A 26919-nucleotide genomic window follows, 5' to 3' on the forward strand; every position below is an offset into this window, starting at 1 on the left:
ATGTTTACAAGATTTTGGCTCGGTTCAATGTGACCTTGTTGCCTTTGTTGAATTTCAACTATAATCCCCAGTATAGGGTATTTAGTTAAAAATGATGCCGAATTTCGGTGGTAATCACCAGGGTAGGCCGTTTTAACAAGAAGACACATCCGCAATGAATTTTTAATGATCTTAATATTGCAAGTATTTGCATGTACATGATATGAAGACTCCTTCCGTTTCCTTCTGCTTTTGCCGTAGCAAGTACTAAGTGGACACGATTTGTTCCGATCGTTTGGTCCTTACATTGAAACCTATTACAGAAGGTCCGGCTTTAGGCGAAGATGGGAAATACAAAAACCTCGAGGATTTTTCCGGGGTAGCATCTATTAGCGTTCACTTGCTTTGTTGAGCTCCTCCGTTTTCGACTAACCGGGGTAAACCTCGATGTGGGTATAGTAGTCCCCTAGTGCTTATCCGAGTTGCAAGATCGGGTAAGCACTATCAAGTCCCCACTCGTAGGGTATGGCCCCGAGTTTCCGGGCATTTGTCCTTGTCTTTATCTAGTGACACGTTGTACTTGTTGCCTCATTAAAAGCCTTGTCGGAAAACCCATTTTGGGATAAAACCGTACTAAGGAAAAGAGTGCAACACGTGTTTTCAAACCTAGCACCTAACTTTATCCGGTACTCGACTTCCTGCAAAAAAGAAAAGGTTAATAAATAAACACAAGTGTCCATACCTTAGCAGTAGTATCTCTTCAAATGAGCCACATTCCAGTTATTTCGCAACCGTTGCCCGCCCATGGATTCCAGCTGATACGATCCTTTGCCCGTTACCTCGGTTATCTTGTACGGCCCTTCCCAGTTCGGACCCAGTTTTCCATCGTTGGGATTCTTGGTGTTCACGGTAACTTTCCGAAGCACCAAGTCCCCAACTTGGAAATGTCGAAAATTGGCCCTCCGGTTATAGTACCTTTCCATTCTCTGCTTCTGGACTGCAATACGGACCAACGTGTTTTCGCGAAGTTCATCCGTGAGATCGATTTTTACGGCTATGACCTCCTCGTTTGACTCCTCGGTGGTGTACCTGAATCGGAGACTCGGTTCACCAACTTCTACGGGAATGAGGGCTTCGGCCCCATAAACCAACGAAAAGGGTGTTTCTCCCGTGCTTGATTTCGATGTGGTTCTGTAAGCCCACAATACCTCTGGTAGTACTTTCTTCCAGTGATGCTTTGATGTTTCAAGTCTTTTCCTCAGATTTTGAATTATTGTTTTATTCGTGGATTCCGCCTGTCCGTTCGCACTCGGGTGATACGAAGTTGATACGATTTTCTTGATCTTCAACCCTTCAAGAAAATCATTGACTTTGCCGCCAACGAACTGAGGACCGTTATCACAAGTTATCTCGGTCGGGATGCTGAAACGACAAATAATGTGGTCCCATATAAAGTCAATAACTTCATTTTATCTAATCTTTTCGAAGGCCTGCGCTTCAACCCATTTGGAGAAATAGTCAGTCATAAACAAAATAAAACGGGCCTTACCTGGTGCCCATGGAAATGGACCAACAATGTCCATTCCCCACTTCATGAAGGGCCAAAGTGATATCACCGAGTGCAGCAACTCCCTCGGCTGATGAATCATCGGGGCATGTCTTTGACACCCGTCACATTTCCGGACAAAATTCTTCGAATCTTTCTCCATCCGGTTCCAGTAGTAACTGGCTCTGATAATTTTTCGGACTAAGGCTTCAGCACCAGAGTGATTGCCGCAGGTCCCCTCGTGTACTTCTTTCATCACATACTCGGTTTCTCCGGGACCCAAAAACTTGGCCAGGGGTCCGAAGAAAGACCGTAGATACAATTGACCGTCTACCAAGCAGAACCGCGCTGCTTTTGTCCTTAGTGATCGTGATTCTTTTGGGTCACTCGAGAGCTTTCCAACTTGCAAGTAGTCGATGTATTTGTTGCGCCAATCCCAAGTTAAATCCATTGTGTTTATTTCAGCATGTCCATTTTCTATCGCCAAATTCATCAAGTGCATCATAGTCCCGGGGTTGATTTTGTAACACCCCGTATCTTAGAACTAAGGTTAGACTCATGTCAATAGATCTTTAGTGGAAAAACTGAAGGTTTGAACGTTTTGCGAAAATGGTTGATAGGCCTACTTCGGGCAGCGATAACTCCTTGATTAGTTGGGAATTTGGGAAAGTACCCTTAATGAAAGTTGTAGTACGTAGAAATACCTTTCTAATGATATAAATACCAGGCCAATCAGAGGTCGGAGCAAGGAGATATGATCTTCTAAATATGGCTAATAGTAAGGCACTTAAAATTCTATAGAATCAGCTAAGTTTTCGATACGTCTGCCTTCCAGTTAAATTTTGTGAAAATCCATTGGGAATTTGAGGCAACTTAAAACATGAAAGTTGTAGCCCTTTGAAATAGATTTCCAACGGTATATTGTGGAGCCCAAACAGAGCTGTGTACAAGAAGTTATGTCCCTTTTACCGAACACTGTACGGAACCGACACCCGTCGCTTCTCGAAGCGCGTGAGGGCGCGTGCGATGACCCTAATCTCTTTCTAACTTGAGTAAACCCTTCTAGATTGAATTCAAGTCCCTAATCTCTTTCTAACTTGAGTAAACCCTTCTAATCAATAGAGTTGTGAGTGGAACATTATTGTTGGGCGTGAAAACCCTAGACCTCGTATTCAAGAGGATTAAACGTCAAAAAGATAATGCTTCTACACTCTAATCATTCATAATAGTGAATTGATGAGTTCTTGGGAGAATAGTAAATGAGTTTAGTAAAGATAATTACACGAACTATAGTAGGGTTTTAGATTGTTGACTTGAGATTGTTATAATGATATGGGTGATGGAGAATGATGTTAATTATACCTAATTGAGATTATAGAATCACCTAGAAGTAATAGAATGGGAATTAGGTGAAGAAACACCATTAATGGAGATTGTGGAGCTTTATGCCCACTAAGTGTTTGATAAAATGCTTAGATAACCAAAGCATGAATATTATTGCTAATATAGAATCCCTTTGACTTGTATTGATATAGATCAAAGTTGAAAGGGTTGACGAACATTGTATTACGCTCAAAAGCTGGAATTAAGGTATGTGAGGCTAACTATCTACGTTAGGGAATGTTCATGATTCTCCCTACGCCTCATTCTTCATACTTGTCAGTAATTTGACTCAGAATACAGTTTAGCCCTAGTTTCATGATATGTTGTAGAACTGTTATCTTCTAGGGTTGCAGTTACAGAATTCGTTCATGGTTGTCACTTTGAATATCATGAACTCAGCACGTAATCTTTATAGACTTATGTATTGTTACCACATGAGTCTCAGTCTAGAAATTCAGTATGCTCAGAAACAGTCAGTGTTTTCAATTCAGTCCAGCATGTCTATTTCAGTTCAGCATTGTTCATTGTTGTTATGGTCTCAGTCTTTATTAATTAACCATAATTATACATATGTGATTTTACCTGAGGGCACAACACAGTCTTGTGCATACATATACATGGCCGAGGCCATTGACTGCCGCACTACTAGGCCGAGGCCATAGCGTGCATTTATTATTGGGCCGAGGCCCCACATATACAAACACAGATAATACAGATGATTCAGATACAGAGCAGGGAGTATTCATAGCTCTACTTCCTTGCAATTACAGTTACAGTTATCAGTTTCAGTTTCAGTTTCAGTTTCAGTATTTTATTGCTTCAGTTGCTTTACATACCAGTACAATTTAAATGTGTTGATATCCCTTTTTATTGCTTGGGGGCCTGCATCTCGCGATGCAGGCAACGATATACAGGTCGACAACTCAGCTATTTAGGAGTGCACGTAACAGCTACTGGTGAGCCCCAAATTCCTTCGGGGCGTTGTCAGCTATCTAATTATTTCAGTTTATAGACAGCTCTATTATTCAGTATTCTTAGAGAATTCATAGACACAGTTCAGACAGTCAGATATTTATTATGTTAGCCTTGTTGGCAGTTCCGACATTTCAGATTTGTCTAAGTATTTCCGCATTATGATCTCAGTTAGACCTATAGTATATCAGCATGTGTTTAGTTGTTCCACATTCAGTTATGTTTTTTTTATATCACATGTTGATTCAGCCAGCCAGTTGGTTCGCTCGGTCACATGTAGTCAGGCACCGGGTGCCGTGTTACGTCCAGGCCCAGGACAGACAGTTCAGTTGTTTTGGTTTAAGCCATGTTGGCTACATTCAGACATTTCAGATTTGTCTAAGTATTTCCGCATTATGATCTCAGTTATACCTATAGTATATCAGCATGTGTTTAGTTGTTCCACATTCAGTTATGTTTTTTTTATATCACATGTTGATTCAGCCAGCCAGTTGGTTCGCTCGGTCACATGCAGTTAGGTACCGGGTGCTGTGTTACGTCCAGGCCCAGGTTCGGGGCGTGACAGATTTCTTCCCCTTCGACTGCAGATCCCAAATTGGCCAACGCATCGGCTTCGCTGTTCTGCTCCCTGGGTATATGCTGCATGGTCCATTCTTTAAACCAGTGTAGTATCACTTGGATTTTTTCCATATACCTTTGCATCCGTTCGTCCTTAACCTCGAAGACGCCATTCACCTGGTTAACGACCAAGAGAGAGTCGCATTTTGCTTCAATTATTTCGGCCCCCATACTCCGAGCTAATTCCAAACCTGCAATCATGGCCTCATACTCGGCTTCATTGTTAGTCAATTTAATAGTTCTAATGGATTGTCGAATGGCATCCCCAGCGGGAGTTCTGAGGACGATTCCTAGCCCAGAACCTTTGAGGTTCGAGGCCCCGTCCGAGTGTAACGACCAAATACTCGAAGATATTCCCGAGGGTAGCAGAAGCTCTTTCTCAACCTCGGGGACCATGGCCGGAGTGAAATCTGCCACAAAATTGGCCAATATTTGGGACTTAATGGACGTCCGAGGCTTATATTCGATATCATATCCGCTAATCTCTACGACCCATTTAGTTAGTCTACCTGATAATTCCGGTTTGTGCATGATGTTCCTTAGAGGATAAGTAGTCACTACACATATCGGATCGCATTGAAAGTAAGGCTTGAGCTTTCTAGAAGCACTTACCAATGCCAATGCCAACTTTTCTAGGTGGGGATAACGGGTCTCCACATCCCCTAAAGTTCTACTCAGATAATATATAGAGAATTGTGTACCTGGTTCTTCTCTGACCAAAACACCACTTACCGCTACCTCGGATACGGCAAGGTAGAGAAAAAACTACTCGTCCGCTTTCGGTGTGTGCAGTAGAGACGGGCTGGACAAGTACCTTTTCAATTCTTGCAAAGTTCTTTGGCACTCCGGTGTCCAAACTAAGTCATTCTTCTTCCTTATTAAGGAGAAAAAACGGTGACTTTTATTCGAAGACCTCGATATAAAACTACTCAGTGCCGCTATCCTTCCGGTGAGCCTCTACACTCCTTTGACGTTATTCACCACCTCAATATCCTCGATGGCTTTGATCTTATCCGGGTTAAATTTCAATCCCCCGGTTTGACACCATGAAACCCAAAAATTTGCCAGATCGGACACCGAAGGCACATTTTTCCGGGTTAAGCTTCATGTTGTACTCGCGGAGTACATCGAAGTTTTCCTGCAAATGATTTAAATGGTCCTCTGTTTCCAAGGACTTGACCACCATGTCGTCAATATAAACTTTTATTGTTTTCCCTATTTGTTCTTCGAACATTCCATTAACTAGGCGTTGGTAAGTTGTACTGACATTTTTTAATCCGAAGGGCATGACATTGTAACAATAAGTCCCATACCGGGTAATAAAGGATGTTTTCTCTTAATCTTCCGGGTGCATCCAGATTTGATTATACCCGGAGTAAGCATCGAGAAAACTTAACATCTCATGTCCGGCCGTCGCATCGATCATTCTATCGATGTGAGGCATCGTAAATGAATCCTTCGGGCATGCTTTATTTAGATCCTTATAATCAACGCACATTCGAAGTTTATCACCTTTTTTCGGCACCACTACTATGTTAGCTAGCCAGTCCGGTATTTTACCTCCCAGATAGAGCCTATTTTCAAAAGCTTTGTTACCTCATCCTTTACGAAGGCGTGTTTTGCCTCTGCCATGGGCCTTCTCTTCTGCTTCACCGGGGGGAACCTCCCATCAAGGCTGAGCTTGTGAGTTGTCACTCCTAGTGGTACACCTGTCATATCTATATGGGACCATGCGAAACAGTCGGCATTAGCTTGAAGAAATTTAATTAACTTGTTCCTGAGCTCCGAAGTTAACCCCGTGCCCAGGTATACCTTTTTATCCGGTAGATATTCGAACAAGATTATTTGCTCCAACTCCTCTACTGTTGACTTGGTTGCATCCGAGTCATCCGGCAAGACGAACGATCTAGGTACACCGAAATCATCCTCTTCATGCCCCGGGTCCGACCCATTCTGCTCCGTTGTCGAACTCGTGTACTTTATTTGCTATTTAGGGTCCTTGCCACCGACTGATTCATCTTCTTTTTTATCCGATTTTTCGGGAAGGGTGACGCTTCCTCGACCGCGAACATCTCTCTTGCAGCGGGTTGTTCTCCCCGGATGGTTTTTTTTCCCCTCCGGGGTCAGGAATTTCAGCAGTTGATGTAATGTCGATGGCACAGCCCTCATGCTATGTATCCACGGTCTACCCATCAATGCATTATACTTCATATCCCCTTCGATTACATAAAACACAGTTTGATGAGTGGTGCCGTCAATGTTGACCGTCAAAGAAATCTCCCCCTTCGTGGTTTCACTTGCCATATTGACTCCACTGAGCACTCGGGCTACCGGTACGATCTGATCTAGTAGCCTTAGATGTTCAACCACTCTCCACCGAATGATGTTGGTCGAGCTACCTGGGTCAATCAAAATATGTTTAACTTGCGATTTAAAAATAAGAATAGAGATTACCAATGCATCATTGTGCGGTTAAATGATGCCTTCTGCATCCTCGTTGTTGAAAGAGATGGAACCCTCGGGTACGTAATCCCGGCTGCACTTCTCACGCACAGTGGAAACCTTTGTTCGTGTCATCACCGACCCTCAAGGGGTATCGGTACCCCTGATTATCATGTTGATTATATGATGAGGTTCCGCTGGTTCGGCCCGTTTATGAGATTTCCTTTCCTTGTAGTGGCCTTTAGCTCGTTCACTTAGCAATTCTCGAAAGTGGCCATTCTTCAGTAACCGAGCCACCTCCTCTCTTAGTTGGCGACAGTCCTCAGTTCTGTGCTCATGGGTTCCATGATATTCACACATCACGCTTGGGTCCCGTTGGCCCGGGTCTGACCTTAGTGGTCTTGGCCATCTTGCTTCTGCGATACGGCCAATAGCCGAGACGAGGTCCGAAGTGTTGACGTTGAAGTTGTACTCCGATATCCTTGGCTCGACTGTTTGACGGGCGCTCGGTCCGTTTATCACCCTGACCGGAGGATTGGCTCGGGCCAACCCTAGATTTTTCCGACCTGAAGCTTGGCTTTTCCGAATGAGAGTATGGCCGATATCTTTCCCTCGATGGTCTTGACTCCGGATCGTAATTTTTCCTCGATCTCTCAAAGCTTTTGTTCATATTTACGGGCCCCGGTGTTGACACCCAATTTTGTCCCGCCTCTCCTCCGAAACACCTATTTATACTCCTGGCATGTTAAAAAAAAAATAATAAATAAATTAATAAAATAAAATAAAAAATATGTTTTTATAATTATTAGTCTTTCATTAACACCCACGTTGTATTATTCCACTGCAGCTATTGTTATTATTATTATTATTATTATTATTATTATCATTATTATCGTTTTTATTATTATTATTAATTATTACTATTATCCTTAAACTATTATTATTACTAATTCGCATTATTATTATTATTGTTATTTATTTATTATTATTATTATTAATTACTAATCATTATTATCATCGTTATTTTTTATTATTAATTATTATCATTGTTTTATCAATAATTGTTATTTATTATTATTATTATCATCATTATTTCTCTTATTATTATCATCATTATTATATTATTATTACCCCTATTATTGTTATTATTATTAATTCATTATCATTTTGTTATTTGCAATAATTGTTATTTATCGTTTATTATTAATTACTATCATATTTATTAGCTTTATTAATTATTATCATTTTTTTAATTATCAATATTTGTTGTTTACTATTATTATTTATTGTTTTTATCACCATTTATCATCAACGTTATCATTATTACCATTATCATTATTGTTATTAACAGTATCACTACCGCTATTTATTTGCTGTTATTATTTAGTATTATTGAAACTTGCATTTTCTCGACGTTTCTACCAACTTCCGCACACACATCGCATTTATTTCGCACATTTTCTTATGATAGCGTTTTGTTATTAAATATTATAGCACGGTCACTTGCGACATCATATAATTTTTACCCGGGTCTTTTTATAACTAAGTATTTCCGTATTAGATGATATTCTGGCACCTTTAGTACACCGTTAATCAAAATGTGTCTCTTATTCAAATTTAGAAGTCAAACTATTTCTTGCACTCGGTCCGTATTTTGACTTACCGGACCCCAAATCAAAGTCCAATTAACTCCTAATATTTTTTGGACTAGACCATATTTTTTATCTCAATTTTAGACCAGTCCACGTTTAAATTCACTAGTCCATCTTTTAATACCCAGTCTAAAATTTGACCCGGTCCACAAATGGACCGGGTCCGATCCATTTTTTTCGTCCAAATAAGGGAAACCCTTTTTAGGGTTTCCCCTTCATCTCCTCATTTCCACCGCCGCACCCCCTCTTTCCCATTCCCTCTTCTTCTCCTCCTTTCCCTCTCCTCCGCCGCTCCCACTTCCCCTTTTTCCTCCTTCTTCTCCGCTCCCCACTCACCCTTGTCCCCCACTCTTCTCTCTCTCCCGCTCCTCATTCCCTTTTCCAAGCAAAAACCTATAAAAGGAGAGGGGGGAACGAAGGAGAGGGGAGACGAACGGGAACGAAAAAAAACGGGGGATTTTCTGGGGGATAGGAGGATTTTCTGATTCATAGGAGTACCCCAAGGAGGATTTTTGGATTGGAAAACCCCCAAAGAAACTAAGTTCTCAGCTGCACAAACCCCCTTTAAAAATTTGAGTCTTTTAGTCTGAAAAAGTTCCATAGAAACAAAAAGCCTTCGTTTTTGTCGCTAAAATCCCCCAAGCAAAAATTTCAATTTTATCAATCTCTTTTATGTCTGTAAATTGAGTTTTGGAGTGTTTGAGTGTGTATCGAAGGCTTCGCACCCACTTCGCTGCACCCGAAAAAGGACCATCGCATACGAGTCCGAAGGACTCGTCCTTTTCCGCATTCGGTGTTGGGCTAAAGCCCAACATTGTCTCCTCCCGAGTCAGCCCACCTGCAGCAAAACATTTAATTCTGGGCCAAGGCCCATAACAGCAGCGACAACAGCAGCGTCCCAAATGGGCCAAATCCCATTCGAACTCCTTTACATTTCCGTCATTTTATTATCTTTGTGTATGTGATTGTTTGACTAACACTTCATCTTAATTTAGATTTCTTAGCTAGAATGAACCTTAGCGGAATTAGTGGGTTCGTTTAATATGATGGGTAGTTAATTTAAAGTATCTATGATATTTATTTTATTAGAACAATTGATTTTCAATAGCATATTTGGAGTAAAAGGAATCGTGTCTTGCTATCTTAGAATATTGTTTTAAGAAACGTCACTAATACGCAAATATAAACTCTAATATATTTTATAGATAATTTTCAAGTTTGAATCAATCATGCATTTTTTTAATTAAGCATATTTAAATAAAGATAATAAAAGGGATAAAGAAAACTCGTTAGCTATCTTGTATTTCATTTATACCTCTAACACGCAAGGCCAATAAATACATTGTCGTTTAATTTTGTTTCAAATATTTATTAAAACACTATACAAGTCTGTTTTTTTTTTTTTCTTCTACTTATATATTTTATGCAAATCTTATTTTAAATAGCATTTTTATTTAAAGCCTTACCAACTTTTATATGTTTTATTAAAATGACATTTAAAATCTTCTTTTATGCAAATTATTATATTCTCTCTAAATCTTATCTTAAGCAACATTCTTATATTTTTCGTAAAAAATCTTAGCAACATTTCATAGCTCTTTTCCTCAAAATCTCAGGCATCTTATTTAGCATTAATTCATTAACCTAAGTTTGGTCGGATAACCGTAGTTAACGGATTCTAAAGGATGCCTAACCCCTTTCCTTTAGGATAATATAGAACCCTTACCTAGAACCACACTGATTAAGTAGACCATTAATGGAGGTTTAGTTAGCTTGACCTTAGTTAATAATTAGGTGTCCTAATTCACCGTAAAATCAATTAGGTGGCGACTCTTTAAACGAACAATATAGGAATCACCAATATGTTGTACTCCGCTCTAACCCAGGTTAAAATGGGGTGTGACAGCTTGGCGACTCTGCTGGGGAATTTTAGGTTCTTAACCATAACAACTTAGGTTAATAATTAAATTTGTTGGATGTTTGGTTGTTTTCTTTATTTTTTGTCTTTATTGTTGCTTTTTTTATTATTTTTTTTTATTTTTTTTTTCTTTTATTTTTTTTTTTCTTTTATGTTCTTTTATGTTCTTTTAAGTGATTGCTTTATTATGTAAATTTTCTATGTAATATGTATGTTATTGCTTTCCTTAAACTGTCATTCCGTTCATATTTCTTCCATTCCTGGAAAACTCACACATATTCACACACTTAAAGCGGCTTCGCAGTTTGCGCCCGTGCACTACTAAATTACCCCTTTAGTTGGATTGGTCTAGTGGATTTAGTCGATCAGCGGTGCAGTCGACGGCCACGGACTTTCCACTCCCAAGTTGTCCGCTTGGGGGAACCTTGTGTCATAGGAAGCCAACTCTTAGTCAACCTAAGATAGAGCTAAACCAACACCTTTTATTAAGAGCATACATTTCATGACTTAGGAGGTTTAATACCCTTGGTGTATTAAATTCATTAGATGACTTTACCCAAACGTCCAAGCGGGTTCGCGACCCCGAGTGACACCAATCATACTTTATGTGCATGTTTGAAGGATAATTGTGCCTAAATATTGACTATTTGCTCTAATTAATTAAACTTTAGGAGGGAGGGCATGATTAATATTTCTATGACAGGTATGGATTTGCATTGGAGTACAACGAATGATGAAGATCAAAGACAGCACAAATGGAGCTAGAAGTTAGACATAGGAAACTGTATTTACTTTACTTAAATTAGGAAACACTTTATGTTGTATTCATTTAACATGTAATAAATATTGCATTATCTTATACTTTATTTGAGAAATAGAATCTGTTTAATTAATCAAAGCAACGGGATGACATATTATGGCACACTTTACCCTTCAAACGACGATAGGCCTACCTCTGGCACAAAGAGGTCACATGCATATTAGGACGCGTTACTGTTTGATATACTTGTTTGACAATTTGTTTGACTTTATTTGATGAATTATTTGCTACACGTCTTACTTGACTTTACATGTTCATGACTTTACCTAGATATGTTCACGAGACTAACATCATTTATACTTTATGTTTCTTTTATCTTATTCCCAAAAAAAGTTGATTCGTGTTGACACTCAATGGCCGACCATCCTTACATCACAAGGTCAAAGACATCATCGTTACCTCAACGCAGCTGGGTTGTTCAAGGAAAAGCAAATATTACGTCTGGTCCAGCCGCATCTATTTCAACTAGCCTGGAAAGCATCATGGTTTCTAATGACCCTCCCGAGATTTTTGAACACGGAACTACTATTCAACGGGATGAACATATCGCCCGCCTGACTCAAGAGATTGAGGATCTACGTGGAGAGCTAAATCGGGTTAGAAACATGACCAACTTATCCATTACACTCCAAAGTCCACCTCCTGAACCTAGGAGTGTCGCACCAAACCCGCCTCATTTTCCATCACTTGAACCTTTAGTTCCAGAACATCTTCCTCCACAAAACAATGCACCTACCAACAACAACTTACCTCCAATCACCTCCGCAAATCCACCAAATCCATCGCCCATCTACACCCCTCCACAGAATCAATCACCCACCTACACTACCTATGCCGCTCCTGATCCACCACCCGTCAACCCACCAAATCAATCACTAGGTAACACTCCTTACATTGCTTTACCCACCAACACTAGCCCACCACCTACAATTACTCCTCTAAACCCACCAAACCAAGTCCTTACGTACTTTGGCCATCCACAACAACCTTTCTACCCTTACCATTACATTGAACCCTACCAAGCTCCACTATTCCCTTACCCTGTCTATAGTACTCGACCAAATTACTACCAACCCCGAGCACCTCAATATCAAAACTTACGTCCATACCAATTTGCCCAAATTTCCACCCACCGAAATCGACCACATACCACACATAGAGCCCGTCCAAACCCTGTCATAAAAAACACCCGTGATTACACTCAGTTCGCTGAACCTTTGTCTCAGCTATTTGAAAGACTGAAAGCGGCAGGCGTGGTACAACCTATTGAAGGGAAAATTCTCAATCCTATCCCAAAATGGTTTGATAGTTCCAAGCATTGCGCATATCATTCTGGAGTTCCGGGGCATGCCACTGAGGATTGCTATGGCTTCAAAAGCAAAATCGAAGCCTTGATTAAGGAAGGAACAATCCAGCTCACTGGAGCTCAACTCGATATGGATCGCCATCCCTTTTCCTACTCACGAAAACGCCAACGTGAACATGATAATTATCGAAAAGTTAAGAATCGGAAGGAGGCTGTTACGCCAATTGGAAAAGATGGAGAGAGGCGTGTCATCAACGTTCGTTGCGCCTGTGGGGATGATCCGAAAACAAGTGCCAGTGAAGATGGCTGCAACAACTACTGAGACACCAACCATCCAGGGTACAGAACCAGGAGAGACTCTGAAGAACTGGACTTGTACTCCGTCCCTGATTCGCCGAGAGCCTTGGTGGCATGAACATGTAGTGAACTTGTTTTCTTTTATTGATGCTTGAACCGTACCCAAAATTTTGTTTGTTTTGCTTCACCTTGTGGAAGTTTGAATTGCAAAACTATGAATGCATTTCGGATTTTCCTTAATCATTTATTTTCTACTTTACTTATCAAATCTGCCAACTCTACGATTGTGACATGAACGAATAGACAAATCCTGAAAGAGTAACAAAGAAACTAGGGGACAAGATAAGATTCCACTCGAGAAATTGAAATAGCCGATAGGTGACAACATAAGCCTAAAAGCTGGCAATTCAAGAAGAAATCAAAGTACGCCATTAGGTTAGACAACCTAGTTTGCAACATTTCCTTTAGTTGCGAACTACGCTTGACCTGATTCCTCGGTGGATACGTAGGCAGCCCACATAGGGACTCGGTCATACTAGGTTAGAATTTTTGCCATTCACATGCGTACGAACTACGTTCTGACCTGATTCCCGAGGTGGGATACGTAGGCAACCCACATAGGGTTCGGTTGCTTTATAACAAAAATCCAAAATATCTTATGCGTCACGAACTACGTTCGGACCTGATTCCTTGGTGGATACGTAGGCAACCTATACAAGGTTCGGTCACAACATAGCATAGGTTTAGTATACCCTCCAGAATCAAAACTGGGGCATATTTTGGAAGATTAGACCAGAGAAAAGTTGGACATCGACGCTATTAAGGCTACTAGACAAGAATAGTACACACAAACGACCTTTCAAAGTTCTCGGAAGTGTCGCAATCGAAAGTTAGCAGGAATATCTCACAACTTGTATACATATATTTTCATATATATCTTTCCTTACATACATACACTTACGTATATATTTTTCAAATGGAAGACTTTCTTTCAATTGTTTCACTACTGTTCATCTACCGAGGCTTTAAACGGAGGCCGCAAGATCCAAACAAACAGGATGAATGGGGCGCCAACAAAGTCAAGCTTCGAGTCAACACGAATCAACTTCCCCCTCCCAAACTAATAATTTTCTTTGAATGCAGGAACTTAAAATCGCGAGATCAACAATCAGGTCTATCAATCAGGGCCATTGTGGCCTCGCCTCAAAAGCCATGCGGCTTTGATTTCAACCTTATCTTTTAATTTATTTTTTATCAAAATAATTTTATACACCTGTTTTTGAAGGTTGACGAGATTAAAGACGAATCAAATCAGGATTACGTGCCATCAATTCAGCCTGTCACGATACCGTCAAACTGCAAATTCTAGAGCTTCTTGTGTCATTCTTTTACGGGTTATCTGGCATTGAACATTGTTTTGGCTGCGAATCTGCATTAAGGACGAGATACAATGGCAAAAAGATTTGAGTCCTTCAACACCGGTGTGGGGTTGGTGCAAGCGCAAAATGAAGATAGCGAGAAGAATGTAGTACAAAGAAGCGTGTTGGTCAATTTGGGAAATACCCTCAGCCTTCTTCCTAACACAAGTTCAGCTTCCAGCTCTACCCAAAACATTTCTTTCACTATTTCTCCTCACCCAGCTCCTACAAATATACCGCCAAGATACTCTATTAAACCAGATGCTTTGCAAGTCACATTGATACCTAATGTCCAAAAGCCTGCACTTGCAGCGCCCTTCACAGAAAACCAGCAAAATCTGCTAGCGGTATACCCACACAAGAGATTGAGAAATGAAGCGAACGCAATCAATCAGAATGACTCGGATAGAGAGCTTCACAATTTGAGGAGAATTGTCGAAGAAGAGATGCGGGCAAGAAATGTCCAAAGCTTAAGATATGAAAGTTTGTGCATGCTTCCAAATGTTGAGTTGCCGCCAGGATTCAAAGTGCCAAAATTCAACACCTTTAATGGCAGAGGAAATCCTATTACGCACTTGAAGGACTATTGTAGTAGATTAATGGGAATTGGACAAGATGAAGCCATAAGAATGAAATTGTTCATTCTGAGCCTATCAGGGTTGGCGTTAGATTGGTACACAGAACAAGACTTTCGCAAATGGTACACATGGGAGGACATGGCCCGCGACTTTGTAGAACATTTCAAATTTAACATCGGGGTTAGTCCAAATCTGTATGATATGCTTGAGATAGAAAGAATGCCACATGAGTCTTTTCAGGAATATGCCATCCGATGGAGATTGGAAGCTTCAAAAATACGTCCTCCGTTGCCTGAGAATGAGTTGATTTCAACTTTCATCCAAATACAAAAGGGCATATATTATGAAAAGTTGTTATGTGCGCGGTTGCGCGACTTTGCTGATCTAATTCAAATTGGAAAGCAAGTAGAAGCGGGCATTCGAGCAGGAAGAATTGTTGACAGTTCATCAGTACAAACAACTTTTCAAGTCGAGACATTCAACAATTTGCAAGGCAAAAACAGAGAAACCGACTCAGCTATCAGGTCTACACATCAGCCGCAATCACGACAGAACTATCAATGTTCGCGTGATCATATATACCTTCATCAACGAGGCATTCAATATCAACCCGATCCAGCACAGTCTAGCTTACGACGGTCAGAGCACGCAAAACTCCGCACTTTTACTCCTCTTGAAGAGTCGTTAACCAGCATATTTGAGAAAATGAAAGCCAAGGGACTCCTGAAGCCAAAGAAAGGATGGATCCCTAAAAGCCTACCGCCAGATTTTGATTGGTCCAAAAGTTGTGCTTACCACTCTAATATTCCAGGTCATGACACAGAAAACTGCCCGGCCCTTAAGCATAAGATCCAGAACATGATCGAAAAGGATAAGATAAGTGTGCAACAAAATAAATTGTGCGACAATGATGGCCCTTCAGTTGCAAATGCAATTATTGTTACCGGTGATCTGTCAAAATTGGCACCGAGACATTTGAAAAGGAAGCGTGGAACTAAGTAAGACGATTGAAAGGATCTACCATCACTAGCGTTCTCCACCCACTTGCCTCATGATCAACTTTCCTTCTTGTAATTTTTGCTAAAGCTTGTTATAAACTACTTTCGACCTGATTCCTTTGGGATAAGTAGGCAGTCCATTCTCGGACACGGTCTTAATATAGTGAAAATTCCATCCTCCCCATAAAGCAACACTGGGGCAGCTTTGCAAATGGCCTATCATTATTCGACAAAAAAAACATGAATCGAAATCTCGAACAATATATCAGCGTCACCAGATTGTTGCAATGCCATCACCTCAAGAAATGCAGATTCAACGCCAAAGCTTTGGTGTTCAATGCAAGGCAACCATGTTATTTTACACTAACAAAATTTTCTTTGAGTAATGCAGGGACATATTTTAGCTATTCTTGAAGGACATCGCACAGTATCAAATCGGCAATTGCAAGATTCAGATACAACAAAGGGCAAAGTCAACTTGATACTAATTAATTTTGAAACTTACAAATTTCTTTGAGTGCAGGAACCTTTTAGTTGCAAATTTTGGCAGGGTAGAAAGTCCCCAAATCTTCGGCATTGCATCATGAATATTTGTTGCCGCAAATTACGCACTGCGTCGAGACACGTCTCACCGTATATGAATCAAGCATCGCAAAGGCTCTTCGCTCCGCACTAATTTTGGTAACCATAAATCAAGCAGGTCATTTCGGGCTCATTCCGCCTTTATGCGTTGTATGGGCTGTGCACCGCCCTTTGAATTTTTCGCATAAGGCTGAGCACAGCCCCCTTGAAATGCCTGCATAAAGCATTTGCACTGCACTAGCATTGCTTTATTATTTGCAAATGCCCCGCATCGCACCGCACCTGCATTACATTATCACTTTCAAATGCCCTGCAAAGGCACAACACCATCGTTCGCAAAAGCACCGCATTTTAGGCTCGTCCGCCTTTAATTGGACATTTTAGGCTCGTCCGCCTTTAATTGGACATTATAGGCTCGTCCGCCTTTAATTGGACATTATAGGCTAGTCCGCCTTTAATAGGACATTTAGGCTCGTCCGCCTTTAATTGGACATTTTAGGCTAGTCCGCCTTTAATAGGACGTTTAAGGCTGAGCACCGCCTTTTATATGTTGCATGGGATGTGCGCCGCCCCTTTGAAATTTCTGCAAAGGCTAAGCGCCGCCTTCTATCTGCCGCATGGTCTTAGCACCGCCCTCTTGATGCTTTTGCATAAAGTCGAGCGCCACTTTCCATCTCAATTTCATTCTGCTTTGTAACCTGAACTACGCTCGACCCGATTCCCTCAGTGGGATTCGTTGTCTGCGAAAAGCTCAATATCCTTCCGTGCCAGAAACTGGGACAAATTTTAAAGGCGTCATCGCAGCCCAACATCCTCCTGCGCCAAAACTGGGACAAATTTTTTAGGGCATCATCGCAAGCGATATCGAGAAAAATGAAGGAGTATATGGCCAACAGAGTCATCAGGCAAAAGGAAACTTTGGAAAAGGACGCTCTTCACAGTGCGTCACAGTCCCAGTTAGCCAAGACTCAGAAATAGGCGGAGTTTACAAGTCCAGACAAAGTTGGAAGCATAAAGCGTCGAGAACCAAATCTTCAGAGTCAACGCGAACCAAAGCGCTGCATATGCACTAAATACCCTATGAAAGCACTGCATCATTGCCCGCGTTGCACCGCACTTACATGGCTTTATTATATTCAAATGCCCCTGTGTATGCGCAGCCGCATCGCATCGCACCTGCATTACATTATCACCTTCAAATGCCCTGCAAAGACACAACATCATTGTTCGCAAAAGCACCGACATTTTAGGCTCGACCGCCTTTAATTGGACATTTTAGGCTCGTCCGCCTTTAATTGGGCATTTTAGGCTCGTCCGCCTTTAATTGGACATTTTAGGCTCGTCCGCCTTTAATTGGACATTTTAGGCTCGTCCGCCTTTAATTGGACATTTTAGGCTCGTCCGCCTTTAATTGGACATTTTAGGATCGTCCGCCTTTAATTGGACATTTTAGGCTAGTCCGCCTTTAATTGGACATTTTAGGCTCGTCCGCCTTTAATTGGACATTTTAGGCTGTGCACCGCCTTTTATATGATGCATGGGTTGTGCACCACCCTTTGCATCGCTTTCATATATTGCCCGGGCCATGCACCGCCCTTTTAAATCTCTGCATAAGGCGGTGCACCGCCTTTCATATGATGCATGGGTTGTGCACCGCCCTCTGCATCGCTTCCATATATTGCCTGGGCCATGCACCGCCCTTTTAAATCTCTGCATAAGGCTGTGCACCGCCCTTTGCATCGTTTCCATATATTGCCTGTGCCATGCACCGCCCTTTTAATTTTCTGCATAAAGCCATGCACCGCCCTTTTAAATTTATGCATAAAGCTGTGCACCGCATTTTCATATGATGCATGGGTTGTGCACCGCCCTTTGCATCGCTTTCATATATTGCCTAGGCCATAAACCGCCCTTTCAAACTTCCGCATAAGACTGAGCACCACCTTTAAATTTTATGCATAAAGCCATACACCGCCCTTTGCATCGCTTTCATATATTGCTTGGGCCATGCACCGCCCTTTTAATTTTCTGCATAAAGCCGAGCACCGCCCTTGCATCTCTTTCGTATATCACGTGAGCCATGCACCGCCTTTCTAAATCTCCGCATAAAGACATTGCACCGTACCTGCCTTGTTTTATTATTATTTTGTTGATGCCCTGCATATGCTCGCAACAGTATTGCACCGCGCTTGCATCGCTGTATCTCAATATTTATTCTTACTGACTATTTTTATCTAGTTTTTAGTTTCGCAGGAGCTTTTAGCGCAACGTGGAACTATTTCTTCGGCAGCGAACTGGGGCAATACGTCGGGAAGGACAAGCAAACTTCTCGACAAGGGTCAAAGATCTACCTCGAACACTCGGCTTCAAATTCAAATTTCCCGTTCACATTCCAGCACAATCAATTTTCAGGGTTCTATCACAATACCCAGTGTCATCATAATTCGACACTGGGACAATATGTTTTTGCGAAGATCGCATCAAATCGTGAGTCGCCAGTCATAGGTGTCATAGTCTTCCCAGAACTACACACGGCCTGATTCTCGTGCAACCCGAGATATGTAGGCGATTCAGAGACCAGAGTTCGGCCGTAATTTTCTTTACCCTTAGTCCTTCATAATCCTCTAGCCGAGACAAAATAGGCTACTAAGTCAACGTCTTTGCCCGAAAATTCTTTTATCATTATCAGGCAAAGAGGGACAAGTTGTTGACACCCAATTTTGTCCCGCCTCTCCTCCGAAACACCTATTTATACTCCTGGCATGTTAAAAAAAAAATAATAAATAAATTAATAAAATAAAATAAAAAATATGTTTTTATAATTATTAGTCTTTCATTAACACCCACGTTGTATTATTCCACTGCAGCTATTGTTATTATTATTATTATTATTATTATTATCATTATTATCGTTTTTATTATTATTATTAATTATTACTATTATCCTTAAACTATTATTATTACTAATTCGCATTATTATTATTATTGTTATTTATTTATTATTATTATTATTAATTACTAATCATTATTATCATCGTTATTTTTTATTATTAATTATTATCATTGTTTTATCAATAATTGTTATTTATTATTATTATTATCATCATTATTTCTCTTATTATTATCATCATTATTATATTATTATTACCCCTATTATTGTTATTATTATTAATTCATTATCATTTTGTTATTTGCAATAATTGTTATTTATCGTTTATTATTAATTACTATCATATTTATTAGCTTTATTAATTATTATCATTTTTTTAATTATCAATATTTGTTGTTTACTATTATTATTTATTGTTTTTATCACCATTTATCATCAACGTTATCATTATTACCATTATCATTATTGTTATTAACAGTATCACTACCGCTATTTATTTGCTGTTATTATTTAGTATTATTGAAACTTGCATTTTCTCGACGTTTCTACCAACTTCCGCACACACATCGCATTTATTTCGCACATTTTCTTATGATAGCGTTTTGTTATTAAATATTATAGCACGGTCACTTGCGACATCATATAATTTTTACCCGGGTCTTTTTATAACTAAGTATTTCCGTATTAGATGATATTCTGGCACCTTTAGTACACCGTTAATCAAAATGTGTCTCTTATTCAAATTTAGAAGTCAAACTATTTCTTGCACTCGGTCCGTATTTTGACTTACCGGACCCCAAATCAAAGTCCAATTAACTCCTAATATTTTTTGGACTAGACCATATTTTTTATCTCAATTTTAGACCAGTCCACGTTTAAATTCACTAGTCCATCTTTTAATACCCAGTCTAAAATTTGACCCGGTCCACAAATGGACCGGGTCCGATCCATTTTTTTCGTCCAAATAAGGGAAACCCTTTTTAGGGTTTCCCCTTCATCTCCTCATTTCCACCGCCGCACCCCCTCTTTCCCATTCCCTCTTCTTCTCCTCCTTTCCCTCTCCTCCGCCGCTCCCACTTCCCCTTTTTCCTCCTTCTTCTCCGCTCCCCACTCACCCTTGTCCCCCACTCTTCTCTCTCTCCCGCTCCTCATTCCCTTTTCCAAGCAAAAACCTATAAAAGGAGAGGGGGGAACGAAGGAGAGGGGAGACGAACGGGAACGAAAAAAAACGGGGGATTTTCTGGGGGATAGGAGGATTTTCTGATTCATAGGAGTACCCCAAGGAGGATTTTTGGATTGGAAAACCCCCAAAGAAACTAAGTTCTCAGCTGCACAAACCCCCTTTAAAAATTTGAGTCTTTTAGTCTGAAAAAGTTCCATAGAAACAAAAAGCCTTCGTTTTTGTCGCTAAAATCCCCCAAGCAAAAATTTCAATTTTATCAATCTCTTTTATGTCTGTAAATTGAGTTTTGGAGTGTTTGAGTGTGTATCGAAGGCTTCGCACCCACTTCGCTGCACCCGAAAAAGGACCATCGCATACGAGTCCGAAGGACTCGTCCTTTTCCGCATTCGGTGTTGGGCTAAAGCCCAACATTGTCTCCTCCCGAGTCAGCCCACCTGCAGCAAAACATTTAATTCTGGGCCAAGGCCCATAACAGCAGCGACAACAGCAGCGTCCCAAATGGGCCAAATCCCATTCGAACTCCTTTACATTTCCGTCATTTTATTATCTTTGTGTATGTGATTGTTTGACTAACACTTCATCTTAATTTAGATTTCTTAGCTAGAATGAACCTTAGCGGAATTAGTGGGTTCGTTTAATATGATGGGTAGTTAATTTAAAGTATCTATGATATTTATTTTATTAGAACAATTGATTTTCAATAGCATATTTGGAGTAAAAGGAATCGTGTCTTGCTATCTTAGAATATTGTTTTAAGAAACGTCACTAATACGCAAATATAAACTCTAATATATTTTATAGATAATTTTCAAGTTTGAATCAATCATGCATTTTTTTAATTAAGCATATTTAAATAAAGATAATAAAAGGGATAAAGAAAACTCGTTAGCTATCTTGTATTTCATTTATACCTCTAACACGCAAGGCCAATAAATACATTGTCGTTTAATTTTGTTTCAAATATTTATTAAAACACTATACAAGTCTGTTTTTTTTTTTTTCTTCTACTTATATATTTTATGCAAATCTTATTTTAAATAGCATTTTTATTTAAAGCCTTACCAACTTTTATATGTTTTATTAAAATGACATTTAAAATCTTCTTTTATGCAAATTATTATATTCTCTCTAAATCTTATCTTAAGCAACATTCTTATATTTTTCGTAAAAAATCTTAGCAACATTTCATAGCTCTTTTCCTCAAAATCTCAGGCATCTTATTTAGCATTAATTCATTAACCTAAGTTTGGTCGGATAACCGTAGTTAACGGATTCTAAAGGATGCCTAACCCCTTTCCTTTAGGATAATATAGAACCCTTACCTAGAACCACACTGATTAAGTAGACCATTAATGGAGGTTTAGTTAGCTTGACCTTAGTTAATAATTAGGTGTCCTAATTCACCGTAAAATCAATTAGGTGGCGACTCTTTAAACGAACAATATAGGAATCACCAATATGTTGTACTCCGCTCTAACCCAGGTTAAAATGGGGTGTGACACCCGGGAGAAGTTCGAGTTAGTCATCCTCTACCCAAATCTTTGATTCGTATCTGTTATGGACATCCGCCCAGGTTACAGCCTCGTATTCCAGCAAGTTTTCCTTTAGTTTGAACGAGGCCGTCGAGCTCCGAGGATTAAACCCTTTGGTAAAAGCTTGTACAGCCCATTCCTCCAGAACCGGAGGGAGATCCATCCGTTCCTTTTGGAACCGGTTGACAAATTCACGCAATAACTCATCATCCCTTTGGGCTATACGGAAAATATCCGCCTTACAGGTCTGCACCTTTTTGGCACCGGCATGAGCTTTTATGAATGCATCCGCGAGCATTTCAAAAGAAGTGATTGAATGCTCGGGCAGATGGTCGTACCAAGTCAATGCTCCCTTCGATAGAGTTTCCCTAAAATTTTTCAACAACACGAATTCAATTTCATCCTCTTCAACATCATTTCCTTTTATGGCACACGTGTTCCTGAGGGTCCGTTGTGCCGTCATATTTCTGGATATCCGACATTTTGAACCTCTTCGGGATCAATTTCGGAGCCGCACTCAGAGGAAAAGCCTATGAATGTACCTCTTCGAATACGGTCCTTTCAGAATAGGCGGAGCCCCCGGGATCTGGTCCACCCGAGAGTTATATGTTTCCACCCTCTTCTCAGTCGAGTCTACCCGCTTCGCCAATGTTTCGAGCATTCTCAGAACTTCAGTGGATGAACCAGCTCCGGACCCATTACTCTCAACCATCCGTGTTTCGTCCCTTCTGGGTTCAGCAACACCTTTCATCCTTTCCGGGGCCGTTTCATCATTATTTTTTTGCAACTGGGCTATTGCGACTCCTTGTTCGGCAATAGCTACCCTCTGTTCCTGCAACATTTCAAAAATTAAATGTAAGTTAATATCATCCGGGGTATCCGGCACTTTCCGGCCCTGTGCCCGGGACAAAGTAATTGAATTGTGAGTATTTAAGGGATCGGTGGCCTGCGGGGCGGCATTCTCCTGGTTCACGGTGTTCTGTCGGTTAAGGCCCTCCCTCGAATTAATGGAGTTTGGGTCAATGGGTTCTGTTGGTAAGCCCCGTAGCCTACTGTTCTCATTTTCGGCCACAATCTCGTTGTTGTTGATGTGACCAGATTGTCCATTGCTTGCCATTTGGTCCGTTTCCACAGAGAAGAACAAAAGATTTTTTCAATCTTAATGGGTAAGAGATAGAAACTAAGATCAAAGACCACTATTATCCTAGCCCCACAGTGGGCGCCAAACTGTTTACCCCGAATTTAGGTAACCAATTGAATTTGTAAGTGAGGTATAGGATATGTGGATGAACTTTAATCTATTTTGAGTTTATAGAAAATAATTATAGATTTGCGTGTTATAGCATATGTATGTGAACATATGCGTTAGTGATTCGAATCAAGATACAAATGTTTATGATTAAGCCAACTATATTGGAAGAATAAGCATAAAATGCCACTGATCCGGACCAAAGGAGAGAGAGCTTCAATATATAATTTATATTACAATGTTCTTGATCTTGGAAAAGCTAACCCTTCAAAGTAGGGAAATGCTTCCTATTTATAGTTTTCCCTTATGGGCCTTGCCTACAACATAAAGCCTTTTTCAGAATAAAGTAAACCCTAAAAGGATAAGGTTGGGCCGTACGGTCTGACACCCGTACGGTCGTCGATACAATGTGACAGAACGATGTTGACGCGTGGTGATTTTATAACTGATTAAACGGACTAACGGCCACGATCAACTCGGTCATGCTAAAACCGGACCAACGGCCATGATCAACTCGGTCATGCTGAAACCGAACTGGCTGTGATGCGGAGTTTGGTCCGGTGATACCGGACCAAACAAATTTGCTTCACTTTTCTGAGGTCAACCGCAGCTGGTGCAATATCACCAGTTCTAAGGGAAGACTCGGTGATCATGCCTGTCTCTTCTTATCTCCGGTCCCCGGTCTCACCGGTCTTGCTTATATACGGTTTTTACCGTATACAATACAGCTGTGCTAGTTACTTATTGGAACTGATATTGCGTTTTTTGTATTTTGCCTCCTTTGCTGCGTTCCTCTTAGCAGCGTTTGGCAAAAAACCTATACAGTCACGCAATCGTGAAGTAATGATCACTTGTTAGTACTTATTTCTCAAAGGAAAAACAGAAGAAGACAAAGATAGTCCACGCAAACTATGGTCAAACACAAACAAAATCACAACCAATATAGAGGGAAACAACAAAACCAATGTTTCATTGAAATAAAACCAATCTTTCATTGAAACCACCAAATCAAAAATCATTTACCCTAGATTTACTTTGTATTTCCTGGTAGTACATCTTTGTTTCTTGCAGGGGTTATTCCCTCTATATTGTAGATATGAAGGAGCAGAGGGCATTCATGTCAACACTGAGTAAGACATTACAAATTAGATTGCTACAAAAACCCTTTTAGTGACATGCAACATAATATATGTGTTATAAGATGCTACAATATCATTGATTCTATCCGTCGAGAACTTCACCATTCTAAAAAAAAAATTTACATATTTGAGTGAAGAATGTCAACTTGTTAATTGAAAGCCCTTCCAAGGCTAGCTAGCACTTAGGACTCGTTTGCTACGACACCGAGATTATAGTTGAGATGAGTTTATTCCACGTTTGGTTGAGATAAAATCGCGGTATAACTAATCCCGTGATTAGTTATCCTGAAATTGTAGTGTTATTTTATTCCTATGAGAGGGTGAAATAACTAATCCCAGGATAAGTTATACCCTGGGATAACTTATTTCCAACCAAACGACAGTATAAGAAGCTAATCTTGAAATGTTGCTTTGCAAGTATATTTCAGATGTTGGGAAAGGACTACAAAAGAAAAAGCCAACTTTTCTTCTGTTGAATTTTTTTCTTAACACTGTAGGCAACAACATGACTTCATAATCTTGAATCCAAACATAGCTTTCACCTAGATTAATCACCTCATAAACTTGTTTATTTAATCCAATGACAAGAGATTTGGTACACACCTTAATTTCTTTCACAGGAACTATGCTACTTCCTCTTGTTCTTTCAATTCTAAATCTGCCTGCAAACATCCCACATAATATTCTCCAAATCTGGTGAGAACTCATCTTTTAGCTGCACAATTCACAAAGTGTATCTAAAGCATTTGTCCCATTCAAAACATCATTTTTTCCTCCTTATTCCCATAAGTCTTCACTGGCAACTAATTTGCTACAATGATCCTCCTACTCTCATTTTACTTAGAGAAGCCCGATCAACACCAGAACAATCATCAAAAATCAGCAGATTGAAACAAGATCTTGACAACATAATGGCAAAACAGAACCAAAAGAACAGGGAGGAAACATAAAAAACAAAAACTTAGCTATCAAAAATTAAGACTTTTTAAAGATGAAGTTGAGAGCTCTGTATATAAGACCAAGAAACAGAGCAAACTCCAGGGATTCTTCTTGCTGTAATACCTTAATCTGTCTTCTAGTATCCCCTAAATTTCAATAAACATCTTCTCTCGGTTATCCCAATCAAAGGCCTACTACAGACAATGAAATTGAAAGAGAGAATTAACTGCGACGAGAAATTATCTAATCAAAAGGTCATCGACCATGTTAAATGTTTAGACTGAATGACCTCTAAAAGAACATTCAGGCGTCATCCGAGGTTGAATACTTGGCCTTTGTTGTAGGTGGCATTTGCTGAAAGGTGGAAAGTTTAGAGATATAGCCCAACCTCTCTTCAATAAGTCTTCTTTGAGCACAACCATGAAGCATCATTAACATCAAAATTAAAAAGTTTGATCGCAAAATGATAAACTGTGTGAATATTTTACACCAAATATAACTATATCAAATGTGAAAATAAATTATTGGAAAAAGTTGTAAATTCTAATAAAAGTTTAGATGAGACCAGAAACATATTTTACCTCAATTAGCTGTTAAATTGAAGCATTGCCATGGCGTGTGGAAAATGTGCATTTGCTTGAAATAGTTTTCAAATAACTATTTTGCACCTGCGAGCCCGCATATTTAGCTTTATCTGCCCTATGAAAATTTTTAGTGATATTCGGTGCATAGAGTAGAAGAAAATCTTAGAACTTATAAAGAAAATAAATAAAGTGATCAAATAGCCCTAAAACGTATACACTCATATGAGTTATGTCACTGCTAGAAAAAAACTACATATTCATAAATCATTAAGTCAAACAACTAACAGACATTCACCAATCAAGTTATGGGAACCAGCTCCACACTAACTAAAATGCAGTACAATTACGAAATAAATAGAAGCAACTAAAAGAGCATATTGAACTAAGAGCCTGTGTGGATGGACGATAAGCTACAAACAGCTTATAAACTAAAAAAAATAAGTTGGGTAGTCTAACTTATTTTTTTTCTTATAAGCTGCTTTAGATAAGTTAAGTCAAATGGGTCAAATTATTTTTTTGAGTTTATTTTAAGCACAAAATGATTTTAAGCTGATCAGTCAAACACTCAAAAAAACTAAAAACAGCCTATAAATAACTTATAAGCCAATCCAAACGGGCTCTAAAGCTGAAAACCCAACAAACACACGGGAAAAAAAATGTAGAAAGAGGAGAAGAAAAATTGGCAGAGAAGTATACCTAAACTGAGAACACCCAACCGAGAAAAAGAAATCACAAAGATGAAGAGAATTGACTTTTTTGCAAGGCGAAAATGGGAAAGTATTTATCTGAAAGTGTGAGTAAAGAGGAAACGGTAAATGCTGTGTCTATTGTATTTTAAATTACAGAAGAAAAAAAATTGTATTTTAAATTAAAAGACACATGGAATCACATGCT

The 26919-nt window shown here is 39.7% G+C and overlaps 1 long non-coding RNA gene across 2 annotated transcripts; it reads right to left on the reverse strand.

Annotated features, from left to right (window-relative positions):
* Nucleotides 1-23558: 23558 nt before the first annotated feature.
* Nucleotides 23559-26919, reverse strand: LOC132638302 (uncharacterized). 2 transcript variants are annotated; one of them, XR_009581666.1, is made up of 3 exons: nucleotides 26722-26919; nucleotides 25106-26135; nucleotides 23559-24180 (listed from the first exon to the last, which is right to left on the reverse strand). It is a non-coding gene; the product is annotated as an uncharacterized LOC132638302 (long non-coding RNA). The 2 variants fall into 2 exon arrangements; XR_009581664.1 differs by lacking the exon at nucleotides 26722-26919 and having other exon boundaries at nucleotides 25106-26699.

This window comes from Lycium barbarum, chromosome 4, assembly GCF_019175385.1.
Source record: "Lycium barbarum isolate Lr01 chromosome 4, ASM1917538v2, whole genome shotgun sequence".
Classification (NCBI taxonomy): Eukaryota; Viridiplantae; Streptophyta; class Magnoliopsida; order Solanales; family Solanaceae; genus Lycium; species Lycium barbarum.